Source organism: Euleptes europaea, chromosome 11 (genome assembly GCF_029931775.1).
Source record: "Euleptes europaea isolate rEulEur1 chromosome 11, rEulEur1.hap1, whole genome shotgun sequence".
Classification (NCBI taxonomy): Eukaryota; Metazoa; Chordata; class Lepidosauria; order Squamata; family Sphaerodactylidae; genus Euleptes; species Euleptes europaea.
This window is the reverse complement of record NC_079322.1, coordinates 11,558,034-11,575,076: the sequence shown is the minus strand read 5'-3', so window position 1 is coordinate 11,575,076 and position 17,043 is coordinate 11,558,034. Positions and strand designations below refer to the sequence as shown.

The 17,043-nt window shown below is 42.6% G+C and overlaps 1 protein-coding gene across 1 annotated transcript in view; it reads left to right on the top strand.

Moving 5' to 3' along the window:
* The window catches only part of VWC2 (von Willebrand factor C domain containing 2), a 114,261-nt gene that overhangs the window by 59,072 nt on the left and 38,146 nt on the right, over nucleotides 1-17,043 (top strand). The window lies entirely within an intron of this gene.

Below are 17,043 nucleotides of genomic sequence, written 5' to 3'. Positions count from 1 at the left end.
GTAAAACGACACCTATTTAAAACATGTCACCTGCTTAATAGCTTTCCCATTAATTATCCATCTGTGCTTAGATCTTCTTCTGGTAAACAATGATTTTTGGACTTGCTCTTGTTAATGGTCAAGAAATCATTATCGCAATACAATGCTAGAGCCCTCAGCCTATGCCTTAAACCTGTATTGGTACAAGAGAGCAGTACTACGTCATCTGTGCCCAGTGTCTCATAACTTCTTTCTCCACTTCTGTACTGCTACACACTGAGACTGTAACTTTGTTTAGGATTACACTATTATAATGTGAGCACACCACTAACCTGCTGGAAGACTGCCAAATTTGGAATATTCTACAGTGAGGGATGCTTAAGAGGCAGGACAAGGGAGAAAGATGAATTTATGTTGTCTCCTTCAACCGGAACAAACATTTCATTCTAAGGGTTTGCCTTTTTTCCTGACAGTTAGTGTCTGCATTCAATCACAACCTGTCAACACAATTTTATTTAGTATGAATAAATAGGACATAATTAGCTAAGAATGAGTTTCATAATTACAGGTATAGAGTTGCTGTATTTGTTAAGCCTTCATGCCTTGGGAAGATTGCTACAATATGCCAAGGCTGTTTAAAACCTGGAATCTACATTTATCAAGGTGATTATTTAGCTGCGATTAAAGGCTTCTGACTTGTTTCCAGTTTCCCTAAAGTCTTCTGAAGTTCATAGCTTGATCCTGAAATGCAAATGTGCAGTGTTCAGTAATATTTACTTCAGCATAGAGGAAAAAAATTGAGATTTTTCTGGCTACATCATTCTCTTGATAATCTTACCTGTACAGCTGGATTAGCCTGCTGCTGGTGCATATGTTATGTGGGGCACTGCCCTTGTTGCACTGGAACTGAGATAATGCAGGAATTTAAATTCTTGAAGAAACCCAGTTTGGGTGTCTCTGTATATATTTCATGTTAAAGCCCTGTTATGTTTTTCAGTGAACCTGTTTCCAACACTAGTTTGAGACTGGGGTGGCCATCTTATACCAAAACAGGAGTTTATGCCTCACATCCCTGATGATTGGGGGGCCAGTTTATAGGTTAGGATAAAGGAGGGAACTGAGAGTGTGCTCCAGAGACCACTCCACAGTTGTGGAAAACCTCCCTCTTTGCATGGGGGCAGCCCCACACAATTGGGCAAAGTTTCTACTGATGGGCCACAAGCTGGTTATCATTATTCTGAGGGTGTAGTAGGAGGTTGATTGAGGTCTTCTGGTGGATCACTGGTCAGTTTTTTGTAAAGCACCTAACACCTACTGGTACTTAGGATTCCTTGCAAAGAATACTAGACTAGGAGATCTTGATCTAATTCCATAAGGCATTAGAGCATAAGAGCTCTGATGGAGCAGACCAGTGGTCCATCTAATCTAGCATCCTGTCTCACACCATGGCCAACCAGTTCCTCTGGAGGTCCAACAATAGGGCATAGAGGCCAAGGCCTTCCCCGATGTTGCCTCCTGCCTTACTGTCTCTGAATGTGAAGGTTCCCTTTAGTCACCATGGCTGGTAGCCACTGATAGACCTATCCTCCATGTATATGTCTAATCCCTTTTTAAAGCCGTCCATGCCTGTGGTCATCATTACAACCTCTGGCAGCAAATTCCACATTTTAATCACTTGTGTCATTTCCTTTTGTCCATCCAGAATCTACTGCCCATCAGTTTCACTGGATGCCCTCAAGTTGTAGTATTTTTGGAGAGGGAGAAAAAGATCTCTTAATCTACTCTCTGCACCCTGTGCATAATTTCATAAATCTCTTATCATGTTCACTGTTGGTCATCTCTTCTCTAAACTGAAAAGTCTCAGACTCTTCAGGCTTTCCTCATAAGAAATTTACTCCTATCCCCAATCATCTTTGTTTCCTCTCTTCTGTACTTTTTCTAGCTCTGCAATGACCTTTTTGAGATAGAGTGACCGGAACTGCACACAGTACTCCAAATGAGGCTTGCCATAGATCTATACAAGGGCATTATAATATTGGATGTTTTGTTTTCAATCCCTTTCTTAATAATCTCCAATATAGGGTTTGTCTTTTTCACTGCTGTGGCACACTGAGTTGTCCCTTTCATTGTCCTCTACAAGGTCTCTTTCCCTCTCAAGTCTTAGCAAGTTCAGACCCCATCAGTGTATACTTGAAGTTGGGATTTTTTGTTCCAGTGTGCGTCACCTTACACTAACCAGCATTGAACTTCATTTGCCACATTGTCACCCACTCACCCAATTTGTGGAGGTCCTCCTGGAACTCTTCACAGTTGGACTTGGTTATCACCATCATGAATAATTTTGTGTCATCTGCAAACTCGGTCACTACACTGCTGACCCCCAGTTCCATATCATTTACAAACAAATTAAATAGTACTGGAGCCAATACCAATCCTTGTGGGATCCCACTGCTTACTTCCCTCCATTGTGAGAACTGTCCATTTATTCCTACTTTTTGCTTCCTCTTGTTTAACCAGTTTTCATTCCATAAGAGAACCCACCCCCTTATCACATGACTGCTAAGTTTACTCAAGAGTCTTTGGTGAGGTACTTTGTCAAACGTCTTTTGAAAGCCCAAGTATATAATGCCTGCCGGATCACTATTATCTACACACTTGTTCACTTTCTCAAAGAATTCCAAAAGGTTGGTGAGGTAGGACCAACAAAGTCCCATGTATTGGCTTTTAATTTCCCCAGTAAGTCTAGCATTTCATCTCTTGTCACCTCAAATTGACTCAGTTCTTCAGACTTTGCAGAGTTTCTGCTAATTTGCCTGGGACAGATATTTGGGTAACTTGCCTGTAATTTCCTGTTTGCTCTCTGAGCCACTTTTAAAAAATAGGTGTAACATTTGCTACTTTCCAGTCTTCTCATACAGTGCCTGAATTTATTGATAAGTTACATATTCAGGTTAGTAGATCAACAGTCTCACATTTGACTTCCCTAAAAACACCTGATATTCGTACTCTCGTTGATTGTAATCAAGTTCCCATTAATGGATAGATACTATGGTTAATGAATATGTGCATGCTGATTTCACGTTGGATTTTGTACAGTTTTATTGGAAATAGTTAATAGCTTTTAATGCATAAATAAAACACTGGTATACATTATACAAATATGAATAACTAGCAGGTAAGATGGTATCTTTTTATTGAAACTGTGGAAATGTAAAAAAAAAAGCAAAAGCAAGCTCTTACACTTCATACCAGTCTGTTTCAAGACACAGAGCACAGAAGATTATTAAAAATAGATATGTAAGATTAGAAAGTTTGATTAGCTTAATGTGGTTTACAATTAAAAAAAACAACGTATTCTCCCGGCATCTTGATTGGGTGATTCTCGCTGCTTGCCCGGAGAGGCAGGAATTAATTTCTGCTTCCTGTCCCTTTGGCGGGAATCTCCCACTCAGCTTCAGTTTCTGTTCCTGTCTTGACCAGGGAAGGATGCTTGGAGAGTTGTCTCCAAGACCTTTAGAGTTAGGATAGGCAATAGCAAACCTTTTCTTCACTTTTCTCTTTCTGCCTAAATTCTTTAATGACCCTACCTACTCCTTAACCGTTCCCTTCTCAATCTTTATTGCTCTCATTTCTTCGTCTGTCTCCCCCCACCCATTGCTAAACGGGGCAGTCGGGGAAGATAATTTGGCTGACGGAGCAGTCTGTCAGGCTGATGAGCTTCTGTCCGAAGAGGACTTTGACGACGATGGGCTTACTCATGAGGAGCAGGAGCCCCACGGCAACACCACCGGCTGAAAATGCACCTCCTCACAGCAGCAATATAGTGGAGGAGGAGGACGCGCAAAAGAAAAAACGGCCTGATGCACCTGTGTCTTTTGGTGCGAACTCAAAGCAATCAGCCAAACCGCCCTCCAGCACCTCCCATTCGGCCCCTGGTGGCAATGAGGGAGTAATTACAGACACTGATAGATCGGCAGAGCTGGAGATTCCGGGCGGTAATATTACCCCCTCTTCCTTAGGGAGTGTGGTGAGCAACAAAGTTGTCACTCATGCAGAGCTTTTTGATGCTGTGGGGTGGGCCATGAGGGAACACCTACAAACCCTACAGTCTATGGTGGCCCCCAGAGTTTCAGGATGCCAGTGCCCCATGGCAGCATGTCATCAAGCCCCCACAGTTGGCCCAAGTGATTTTCAAACACCCTGGCCCACTAGAACAGCAAGAAAGCAGGCACCACAGGAGCCTAATGCCGATGCCATCTCCCTGGATCCAGACTCTGAAATTGAGAAAAGCGAGGAGGGATTCTCTTCTGACGAAGAGACTCCCGAGATAACAGACCATCAACCACGTTTGTACTGCAGTGATGATTTTCAGGGCCTCCTAGCCAAGGCTATGGTGGCTCTAGATTTGAATGAGGAACCCATTCCCACTGAGGACCCCAAGGTCAAATCTAAGACTATAGGGGATAGGGAATTTTTCCCTTTTCACCAGGTTAAAAATAAGGCAGTTCCCTTTCTAGCTTATTTTGAGTGTCTAATCAGGTCTGAGTGGGAGAAACCAGCTTCTAATAAACAGTTTCCTGCTCATGTTAAGAAGCTGTACAATTTAGCCCCATCAGCCATGGAAATGTTAAAGGTTCCTCTGGTGGATGCCCCTGTGGACGCCCTTCAGTCCTCAGAGTTAGTGTCTGAGGATGGAATGGGCAACATAAAGGATGCCCTAGACAGGAAGGCTGACTTTAGTTGTAAAAAGACTCACGAAGCCACAGCACTAGCCATTCAGGCTTCAGCCACAGCATCCAACTTTGCCAGAGCTTCCATAGTGTGGATGCCCAAGCTATTGTGGCTGATCCCAGACGAGAACAAGAGTGTGACTGAAGGTTTAAGTAGGATCATAAAGGTGTCTAGTTTCCTGGTGAATGCCTCCCTAGACGCGTTGACCTTCTCAGCTAGGGACATGGCTGCCTCCGTGGCCACCAGATGGGCACTCTGTTTAAGGACATGGCCAGCAGGTCACAGCTCCAAGTCGGTGGTGATTTCTTATCCTTTCCATGGGGACCTACTGGTGGGTCTACAAAAAATATTACTTGAGACCAGAGATAAGAAAAAGGCTATGCCCAGTCAGGGCAGGAAGGAGGGTAAACAATCATCCTTTCCTTCCTTTTGTACTTACCACAAGCTCCACAGAGAAGGCCAGGACCATTCGCAGGGGTGGCTGGTCCAATCGGGGATCCTTCAGATGGGGTGGTATGTTTAGCAGACCCAACACCTTCAATTACAGGAACGACAAGTCAGACAAGAGCCAGAAGCAGGGTAAGCAGTGACACCAGGACCCTGCAGGTGGGAGGTCGCCTGCAGGCGTTCAGGCTTCAGTGAGACTCCCTGGAGCCAGACGCCTGGGTCCAGCAGGTAATTCATCACGGTTATTGCATAGAGTTCAAACGACTACCACCAGACCGTTTCTTGCAATCTCCAACCTCCCACAGACCGGAGAAGCATCTCTGGACACTAAAAGCCATAAAGCATATGGAGTCCATCGGTGCACTAGAGCAGGTGCCCTTGGAGGAACACCGCTCTGGGGTCTATTCAGTATTCTTTACTGTCCCCAAGAAAAACAGGGATTGGAGGGCGATCTTAGATCTCAAGTTTGTAAACCGCCTGGAGGCAGAAAACGCCGCCGCCAAAGCAGTCTTGCAGCTACTCGATGTACCGGCGGGTACAGCCACCGATGCCATGGTCCTGCAAATTCTGGAGCCTTGTTTTGGTTGCCCTGTATCCGTAGGGCTCGTGCGGCGGGTGATACCTTTGCTCCCTAGTCATGGGGAACTTTTACTCTTTCTGCAACAGGAGGCGGAACAACTTTTCGCTGCAGCGGCCGATGCTCCAGCCACCGAGCTAGCGGAGGCTCGTGCGGCTGAGCATGCGGTGGCTGCGTTTGGAGCATGACCCAAAGCTCTTGCAAGACCTGACAGGGATGAGGAGGATTGGTCTTTGCCCTCCCTACCCTCATTTTACGACCTCCCGAACAGAGAGACTACTAGCCTTTTGTGGCTGGTGAGAGCCGATCACCCCAGCAATTTTCCACAAGACGTTGGGGATTACCCGGGCGAGGAAGACCTCGGTGATTGGATTACAAATGTCCAAGAGCCTCAACCCAGATGGACCGGGGGGGGGGGGCACGGACGAAATCCAACGTCTGCAGGATCGCAACCAGGCCTTGGAGGAGCAACTAGCTAGGATGCGAGATCAAATGGAAGTTATGTGGCTGGAGTTTGACAAGCTGCAACAGGCACAGCAACAGCCTGCACCGCCCCTGCCGCCCCCAGGGCAACCAGTCCAGCTGGGACAGCCTACCCTGGGTCAACCTGGTGCCCCCATTCCAGGGCACCCAGGGGGACCTGCGCCGCTACCGGTATGGCCTGCTCTGCAACAGCACCCATACGCCCCGCAGAGACTTACGAGCAACGTTTGACGGGTCCGCGGAAAGGCTGCCTTTTTGCATTGTGTGGATAGTTTTATGAGAGAGCAGGGACCCACCTTTTCCACGGAAGACAGTCGGGTCAGATATGTGTCATCTCTGCAGGAAGGAGAGGTGGCGGAGTGGATGATTCAACAATTTGACACACGGGCCCGAATGGGCCCGAATGTACAAACTCTAAATGAGTTTATGCGAGCGTTACGGAGACGCTTCGAAGATCCCTTCCAGAGTGAGATGGCTAAGACTGCCATCCTACAACTACGCCAGGGCACTAAGTCAGTCAGGGAGTACGCAAGTGAGTTTCAATGGCTTGCCAGTAAGATTGTGGACTGGAGCGAGGCCACACGAGTACAGTATTTTCGGGAGGGGCTGAATCCTGAAATTCTGTATTGGAGCTTTATGCAGAGACCCACCTAACCTTGAGGAATGGATTCTGCTGGCAGAAGAAGTGGAAAGTCATAGGCAACTCCTCTCCCTTTCCAGGCACAGGGCCAAAAAGATAGGGCCGCGACAAACCCAAGCCGCCCCAAAGGCATCCCCAAAAGGTACCCACTCCACCACCATGGAAACCAGCGCCTGAAACAAACCAAGCTAAACGGTTCCAAAGCGGAGCCTGTCTCATTTGTGGGACAGTAGGCCACTTTGCTGCGGCTTGCCCATTGCGCCCGGAGAGGCCAGTACCTACCCCCCGCCCTGGGAGTGCGACTCGGGTGGGCGGAGACAGCCGTCAGAGGAGCGCGGTTACCAGGGGCACCGCGAGACGGAAGGGTCCCTCCGCTCTCAATCTCCACGCAGAAGTCCCTCCAATGGATTTCACCGCCCCAGTGAGCCCCAAGGAGAAGTCTGTGCTCAGAGACTTTCTAGACACGAATTTGGCTCATGGATTCATTCGACCCTCCACTGCACCTAATTGCGCCCCAGCCTTTTTTGTACAAAAGAAAACGGGTGATTTACGCTTTTGCATAGACTTTCGCAGGCTCAATGCAGTCTCCCAAACCAACGTGTATCCCATCCCCCTGATCTCTGATTTATTGAGTCAGCTGAAAGGAGGGCACATTTTCACCAAACTGTATCTTGTTGAAGCGTATTATCGGGTGAGAATCAGGGAGGGGGACGAGCCTCTGACTGCCTTTTCCAGCTGTTTTGGGATGTTTGAATACCTAGTGATGCCTTTTGGATTAAAAGGCGCCCCGGGGGTCTTCATGCAATTAATTAATGAAATCCTGCATGACCTATTGTTTAAAGGAGTGGTGGTTTACTTAGATGACATTCTGATTTACTCCAATACTTACGAAGAGCATGTTGCCATGGTCAGAGAAGTGCTACAACGCCTCAGAGAGAACCAACTCTATGCTAAGGTCTCCAAGTGCGAGTTCCACCGAGACCAATTGACTTATCTGGGATACATAATCTCGCACCAGGGACTGGCTATGGGCCCCGAAAAGGTGCGAGCAGTGGTAGACTGGGAGCCACCCTCAACCCGGAAGCAAGTCCAGCAGCTTCTCGGGTTCACAAATTTGTACAGGGGTTTCCTCCCCAACTTCGCCCAAGTGGTGTTACTCATAACCGACCTCTTCAAAACCAAAGGAAAGGGGAGTTTGGCAACCCTGCCATCCGCTCGGGTGGAGTGGACGCTGGAGTGTCAAAGGGCTTTTGACACACTTAAAGAGTTGTTTACCTCTGAGCCTGTGTTGAAGCATCCGGATTGTGGCCGGTCTTTTATCTTTCAGGTAGATGCCTCTGAGGTAGCCATGGGGGGGGGGCTTTTGCAGTGGGGGGAGGATGGTCAGCTATACCCCTATGCTTAGCCGGGTGACCTTGGGTTAGTCACAGCTGTCTTAGAGCTCTCAGCCCCACCTACCTCACAGGGTGTCTGCTGTGGGGAGGGAAAGGGAAGGTGATTGTAAGCCGGTTTGATTCTTCCTTAAGTGGTAGAGAAAGTCGGCATATAAAAACAAACTCTTCTTGTGAATATTGTCATATGGTATGTTTGCATTGCTGTGACCTAGATGGCCCAGGCTAGCCCGATCTCGTCAGATCTTGGAAGCTAAGCAGGGTTGGCCCTGATTAGTTTTTGGATGGGAGACCACCAAGGGAGTCGAGGGTTGCTATGCAGAGGCAAGCAAGGGCAAATCACCTCTGTTTGTCTCTTGCCTTGAAAACCCTACAGGGTCACCATAAGTCGGCGTGACTTGACGGCACTTTCCACCTTCACCATGTTTGCATTATTCACATCTATCATCTGAAAGGGGCATTGGGGTTGCAATCTACAAACTGCATACTGCAAAGCAATCATAGAATAGTCAAGCACCTTTCAACAAGGTATCAGATATCGAATATAGTTCTTCACAAGCTACTGCTTTTGTAGGTCACTGTGTTTATGTGAATTCGTGTATATTTGGTTTCTTGTGTACGTGCATCTTGCCCACTGTTTCCTTTATAATTGGGTGTTGTAATTCCTGTTCAGCAGCCTTTCAATTCATTTGTCTTGGGCAGTGTGATAGGAAAAAATAGAGCGATAGGGCTAGAAGAGGCAATCAATACCCTGTACTTAGGAGTAAATTGTCAGGCAGGATACATGCCTCCAGATATACCTAAGATCTTTAGTGTAGTTATTGGAAGCCCCTGATTTCAATCTCTGAGCGCATGGTGCTGTAGATGAGCTTGTGACGGGGATGTGGTACCAACAGTATGAACTGATCCCTCTCCATGAACGGTTGTACATGCAGTTACTATGATTCATACCGCTGTGTGTCTTTTTACAATGGTTGCAATGGCAAGTCGTGATGGCAATACTTTCTGCCCCCATATGGAGACACTGGTCTATACAAACCTGCTGGAAGCTTGCTACTAGCCTGACACACTTTATATTTGAACTGAGACCACTATCTGCTGTGAAATGACCTTTAAATCACTTGCAATACTTCCTTTGAGTCATTATTCCAATTGGCTCCTGATCATGATTGCCATTCTTTAACTGTTTTCTGCAGAACATTTAAATCATAATTGCTGGAAGTGAGGGTGTCCAGGTATTGGAAATTGGTGAAGTAGTGGGGTTATGCTGATTCCAGAAGAAGGTAGCCTATAAGGTGTAACTGTTGAGCCGGTGGTATAAAGTGCCATCAAGTGACAGCTGACTTATGGTTACACCATAGGGCAGGGGTGTCAAACATAAGGCCTGAGGGCCAGATCCGGCCCCTGGGCCAGTGAGGCATGGCACGGCCCAACCAAGTGACATTTATGTCATATCCAGCCCTTGTAACAGTTGAGTTTGACACCCCTGCCATAGGGTTTTCAAGGCAAGAGACAATCAGATGGTTTGCTATTGGTTGCCTCTGCGTAGGGACGCTGGACTTCCTTGGTGGTCTCCCATCCAAGGACTAACCAGGGTCGACCTTACTTAGCTTCTGAGATCTGATAAGAGAGAGCTAGCCTGGGCCATCCAGGGCAGGGCAACTGTTAACCTAGGACTAATAAAAGCTGGTTAAAGCTCCCTTCTCTGCTAAAGGACATAGTGGATCATCTTAGGTTAGGTTTGTAACAGTGACTTGTAACAGGCTTGTGAAAGGAAAGGGGGGAAACCATGTACACAACCCTGATCTCTTTTCAGGAAGGGCACAATAAAAGTATAAGAAGAAAAATAAAGGCATCAAGGTTAACCTATTTTTTGGACCAGCTACAAGGTGGCCAAGCAGAACCAATATATTAACTTCACAGAGAGCATCTTAATACAGAGAAGAGCATGGAGAAACAACTTTGTGAAACTTCAGTGATTATATCCTCATCAGTGGAAACAGGTCAAGTTGAAACTTGCTGACTACAACACTATATTCTTTCTCTTCATTACACTGGTGAAGTTTTCCTATCGGCTTCAAGAATATTCTGTGCGAGCAATATAATCAGAAGAGTAAAATGACGCTTTTTAGATTTATAGGGTGGCTTTCTTTTCTGCGCAACTTTTTAGTGCACTAATCAAGAGTTTTACGGGAAACCAGTCTATATCGTCTGGGGAATTAAATCCTAGCTTTCGAAGGTTCTCGTCTAGCCTATGAGAAAACAAATTTAGCTTTCAGATAAACATTAAAGTGCCAGCTGTTTATTTCCACAAGAATTTTACATTTCCATAATACTAGCCTTCAGAAATAATCTTACAAAGTAGAAAATTATAATGTACAAATATTTCTAGTAGTTTGCAATAATTCAATTACTGTAAATACAAATGCTAGAGTGGATGCTTCAGTAACAGTTCCAGGGACTTGTACTTCTACAGAAAATGAAGTTGGAGCAGGAGGCCAAAACTCACAGCTTCCCAGTTCCTGTTCTCATCATATTTAGAACAGCAGCTCATTCACTGAATCATTCAGTACTGAGACCCTACAGTGTCTATGCCCTGTTATATTGGGTGAGTTCATGTGTCATGCAGGCTTTTTTGGATTTGGGGCACTTAAGATACCATATATGAAATGCAAATGCTTTCAGAGTAGGGTTAAAAAATATTGTTAATTCCATTGCGTTGTTTTAAATGGATACCGAAAATGGTCTTCTGTCAATATAGTTCGCCGACTGGAATCAGGTGGTATGAGCATCTTCAGGAGTTGGTACATTAATTTTCTTATTGATACTCAGTGGACACTTTATGTTATTGTTTCCAAAAATGCCTGAAAAGAATGATTGAAAGGGCATCGTTCAATGGTTCAATAGGATATTGATTATGTGTTAATATTTTTGATATCTTTTTTCTTTGTATTGATTCGGCCACATATATATGAAAGAATAGGTTGTAAATGAGTTACAGACCATTAATGAAGACCATTCAGCTGAAACATGTTTGTGTGTTTGGTTCTTTATAACTTTTCATGTGACCGCTTTATTACTTATGAACATTTTGTCTAGCTGTTAAAGGATAGTTGTTTTATTTGGATCAGATATTTTTCTGAAATACAGTTGATTTGTTTGTCAACATATTCTGGTTTTTTTGTTGGTGTCATGGTTGTAGGCTGATATCTTTGTTGTTGTATCCTAGAGCAACAATTTCCTCTGGTGAAATTTTTTCTTTGTTCAAGGTATATATGTAATACTGTTGTCTCACCTAGGAGTGAAGACCCTTTAAATGTTGGGGGGAGTAGGGCTTCCGGTGGTGCGCTGGGACGAGTACGACGTTCCCTCAGGTTGTCCTGGGGGAAATCCAAGTTTGCGCCAATTTAGGGGTGATATATGCACCCCAATCCGACCCTTGCAAGTGGGTCGGACAGCAGGAATTCCCTGCAGCCCGCAAACGCAGTTTGACCTCCCAAAGACTCTGAGGGAGCTTTTATAAGTCCCCCGGAGCTTTGGACGCCGGTCCTGCGAGGGCACTTAGGGAAAGGAATCACCAAAACGCAACTTTGGCATAAGGCTCTACCCTCCACCACCTTAATACCAACATAAAGACTATTTTAAGAAAAGAACCTCACCTCTCGATGCCTAAGTGAGTACAAAGAACCCTTCGTCTCTTACTGGCATTACCGAATAACCGGGGGGTAGATGAAGATATTCCCAGTACCTCTGCTCCTCCCTTATTTGAATAGGGAAAGTTTGATTTGTAAATTCCATCAGGAATAGCGGCAGGAGCCTTATCAAATAGATCAGCTTAAATCAAAACAAAGAGTTGGAAGGACGCTTAGATGACGGACTAAAATTTCCACCAATGAGAAGCAACTTGGAGGGAAGGGGAGGGTGAATTTCTTCCTGATTCTCTGGTGAAAAAGAATTTCCTGCCATGTTAGCAGCAAGGGATTCATCAGACCGGAAGCCCCTCTATACCACCCTCTCTATCATCTGAGTCACAACAACAGGAAACAAGTCGTAGGACCGGATACGCGTCGCACTTGAGTAACACAGAAACAATTCCTGAAGGAAACAACCATCGAGATGAGGCGGTAGAAGGTCCGCGGCAAATTCAACTTCCGGAATACTTCCTGGTAGATCCGACCTAGAGCGTCCAGTAAAACTCGTTGGTATTTCAAAACTTTATCAAGCTGTTTTAAAGCCAAATTTGGCTCTTTTCAACCCGAAAAAATTATTAAGCTGATCATTGAACTACCCTCTATTAATCACCATCTGGAAGGCCCTGTCTGAGGACATGACTTTTACCAGCTTTATTCCAATGTAAATGTCTGGAACTCGGCCCCGATCTGGCTCACTGCATAGCCCTGCCTATACTAAACTGAAGGAGACAGCACAAGTCTCAACTATGGAGAAGAAATTACAGGACATGTTAGCCAAACAAACAGAGGCAACAACCAAGCAGTTTGAACAGATGTCTACACAGATGGCACAGCTAACTTCTATGATGACAAATCTTGGCCAAGCATCTCAAGCCATTAACCACAAATTGGATGTGGTAACAGGAGACCTTAAAGAAGTAAAAACTCAAATGAGTACTATGAAGTCAGATATGAAAGCAATGGATTTATCAATAAAGAAAGTGATGGAAGAGCATAAGGATACAAAGAAAAAATTAGCAAGCCAAGAAAAACAGATTGAAACAATACAATTAAATCAGACAACTGTAAAAGATCAAATAGCCATGATGGAGATGAGAGTGAGAGAGACCAACCTTCGTCTGCGCAATTTTCCAGATATGATGGGAGATAACAAAGAAACTGCAGTTCCAAATCTGGCCTACCTGTTTCAAATGGACGAACAAGAATTGAACCAAGCTATTAACAGAGTATACAGAATACCATTATCTGCTAGAATGAAAAGGTCTAAGCCAAGAGACCTGATGATAGTGTTCTATGACACTAGGATTAAGGATAAGATCATGAAGATGCATTATGACAAGCCGGTGTCAGCAGGAGACACTCCTCTAATTTTATTAAAGGACATACCAAGACATCTACTCTCACAGAGGAATAATTACAAAGAATTTGTGTCTGTTTTGAAAGCCAATGGTATCAAATATCGCTGGATTATGCCACAAGGCTTGGCTTTTACCTACAAAGAAATGAAAATGACAATTACATCTACAGCAGATGTGGGAAAATTTCTGAGGAAATATAAATCAGATCTTAAAGGATTAACTGGGGATCAAAAGGAAGAGGAAGAAGAACAACAACAAGAAGAAGAATCACAGGGAGCAGTAGGAGGAACTAAATTATAGACTGCATATTTTGCTTCAATAATCATTGTACCATGGCAAAAGTAATTTCTTGGAATGTGAACGGTTTGAATGAAAAAACTAAAAGGGCTAGAATTTTCAAATATCTACAGAAATACAAATACTCCCTAATTTGTTTACAAGAGACTCATATAGCAACAAAACACAAAAAATATTTGGATAGGCAAATGCTTGGACAAGCATTTGTTGCATCGGCCAAAACAAAAACTAAGGGAGTAGTAATATATGCTCATTCTAGCCTTAGTCCTGAATTACTATATAAAGACAACGAAGGGAGAATTGTAATTATAAAAACCAAAATATTGGGGCAAAAGACGATTGTGGTAGGAATATATGCTCCCAATGAAGGAAAAACAAAATTTTATGGACAATTGCATGAACTGATCTCTCAGTATGCCAATGACCAGATTCTATTGATGGGTGACTTAAATGGCGTTATTCTCCCAATTTTGGATAAAAAATCAAAAGCAAAAGACGAAAATGAAGGATGTTTACCCAAAGCCTTTTTCACCATGGCTACAGAATTGGAATTACAAGACATCTGGAGAACAATGAATACTACAGCCAAAGAATATACCTTTTATTCAGCGAGACATGACTCACACTCCAGAATAGACATGATTTGGGCTAGTAAATCAATTTTTACGCAACTACGTAAAATACATATTTTACCAAGAACTTTTTCTGATCACAATCCGGTTACATTTGAGTGGAACAATAAACAAGCATTTAGATGGCGATTGAATGATAAACTTTTGAAGGAAAATAAGATTCAAAAAGAATTATATGATTTGATTAAAGACTTTTTTGAAGTTAATCTTAATGGAGAAACTACGCTGAATATAGTGTGGGATGCATTTAAAGCAGTTCTAAGAGGATTTATGATACAGAAACATGCAGCGTGGAGGAAAACTCAACTACAATTTACCAATAATATACTTTGGGATTTACAAAATTTGGAGCAAAAACTTGTTATGGCGTTACAAGAAGAAGAGAAAAACGAAATACAAATGAAGATTTCTCTATCTAAACACCAATTAAATTTGGTTATAATGGAGGAAATGAACAAAAACTTAAAATTTGCCAAACAAAAATATTTTGAACATGCTAATAAACCTGGGAAATTTTTAGCAACACAACTGAAAGACTCATTTCAGAAGAAGATTATAACAAAAATTCAAACTGCTAAAGGACCAGTTCATTCAACTCCAGATATACAAAAAGAATTTGTTTCATTTTACACTAAGCTGTATCAGAAAGAAAATATTTCAAAACAGAAAATAGATAAGTTCTTAAGTTCAATACAGATGAATATTCTTTCAATAGACCAACGAGAATGGATAGATGCTCCAATTACAAGGGAAGAAATACAAGAAGCAATAATGAAACAAAAACCGGACAAGACACCTGGACCAGATGGAATTACTGCACTATTTTATAGAACATTTAGTGACAACTTAGCAGACTTTTTTGTATTACTTTGCAATACAATTTTGGACAAGGGAGTAGCCCCAGAGACTTGGTCGCATGCATATATATCGTTGATACCCAAGGAAGGAAGAGATCCAGAAAAAACATCAAACTATAGACCTATTTCGTTGTTAAATGTGGACTATAAGATTTATGCCTCGGTCTTATCGAATAGGATAAGAAAATTTATTAAAGACCTTATACATGAAGATCAGGCGGGCTTTGTTCCAGGAAGGCAAATTAAAGACAATATAAGAATCTTATTGGACTCATTAGAATATTATGATCAGAATATTCAACGATCAGCCGCCTTTGTATTTTTGGATGCGGAAAAAGCCTTTGATATGGTCTCATGGGATTTTATGGAAAAAACACTGGAAAAATTAAATTTTGGAGACCGTTTTTTGAAAGGTATATCGGCTATTTACACATCCCAACAAGCGAAAATTTTGGTGAATGAATCAATGTCGGAAAATTGTCAAATTAAGAAAGGAACTAGACAAGGTTGTCCTTTGTCTCCGTTATTATTTTTGTTGGTGTTGGAAACATTATGTTGTAAACTAAGGAGCATGGAGGACATTCGCGGTTTAAAAATTAAAAAACATGAATTTAAGTTGAGAGCATTCGCGGATGACCTCCTGTTAATTCTAGAAAACCCAACACAATCAATGAAGATACTACAAGAAACTCTGGACGACTTTGGGGAGATATCGGGATTTAAAGTTAATCAAGAAAAAACAAAGACAATATTCAAGAATTTACCAGAAATAGAGCAACAGGATTTCATCTCGTTTACAGGTTGGGAGAAGGCCAACAAAGTTAAATATTTGGGAATCTGGATCTCAGCGAAGAACAAAGAATTGTTAATTAACAACTACTTTAAACTATGGGGTAAAATAAAAACTGATATGATCATTTGGTCAAATAAAAAGTTGTCACTACTGGGACGTATTTCAATAATTCAAATGAATGTGCTACCAAGGATGCTCTTCTTATTCCAAAACTTGCCTATAATATCACATGTTAAATACTTTGATATTTGGAGGAAGGACATTTTAAACTTCATCTGGCAAGGGAAAAAACCGAGGATTGCTTATAAATATTTGGTGGACCTTAAAGTCAGAGGAGGTTTAGCATTACCAAATTTTCAACTTTACGCTGAAGCGGTAGCCTTAACATGGCTAAAAGACTGGATAACCTTATCAAATACACGTTTACTGGAGCTTGAAGGCTTTAATAATATTAGTGGATGGCATGGCTATTTATGGTATGACAAAATCAAGATACAAGCATCATTTAGGAATCATATAATCAGGTCCTCTTTATTGCGTATTTGGATGAAATATAAACATATTTTGGAACCAGCAACACCGATGTGGATTTCACCGCAAGAAATGTTAACACTACGTCCACTTAGACCGGACAAATTTATAATCTACCAGGAATTAATTAAATGGGAGGGGAAAAAATGTTCATTAAAGGAATTTCAATTTTTTAAAGAGGATCTACAATGGTTGCAATACTGTCAGATTAAATCAGTTTTTGTACAAGATATGAAAAATGGATTTTCAAAAGAAAAGTCCCCTTTCCACAAGATGTTATTAGATAACAATTTGAAACTGATCTCGAAAATGTATAATCTACTTTTAACAATATATTGTGAGCAGGAGACAATTAAACCAACTATGATCGACTGGGCTCAAAACATGGGACATGATATTGCTTTAAATAAATGGGAAAGACTATGGTCAAAAGATTTGAAAGGAATAAATGCGCAATCAATTCGAGAAAACATTTATAAAATGATGTATAGATGGCATTTAACACCTAAGAAGATTGCAAAGATATATAAAGTGACATCCCCTAAGTGTTGGAAATGTAATAAGGAAATTGGTTCCTTCTATCATATGTGGTGGACTTGTGATAAAGCTAAAGATTTTTGGGATATGATCTACAA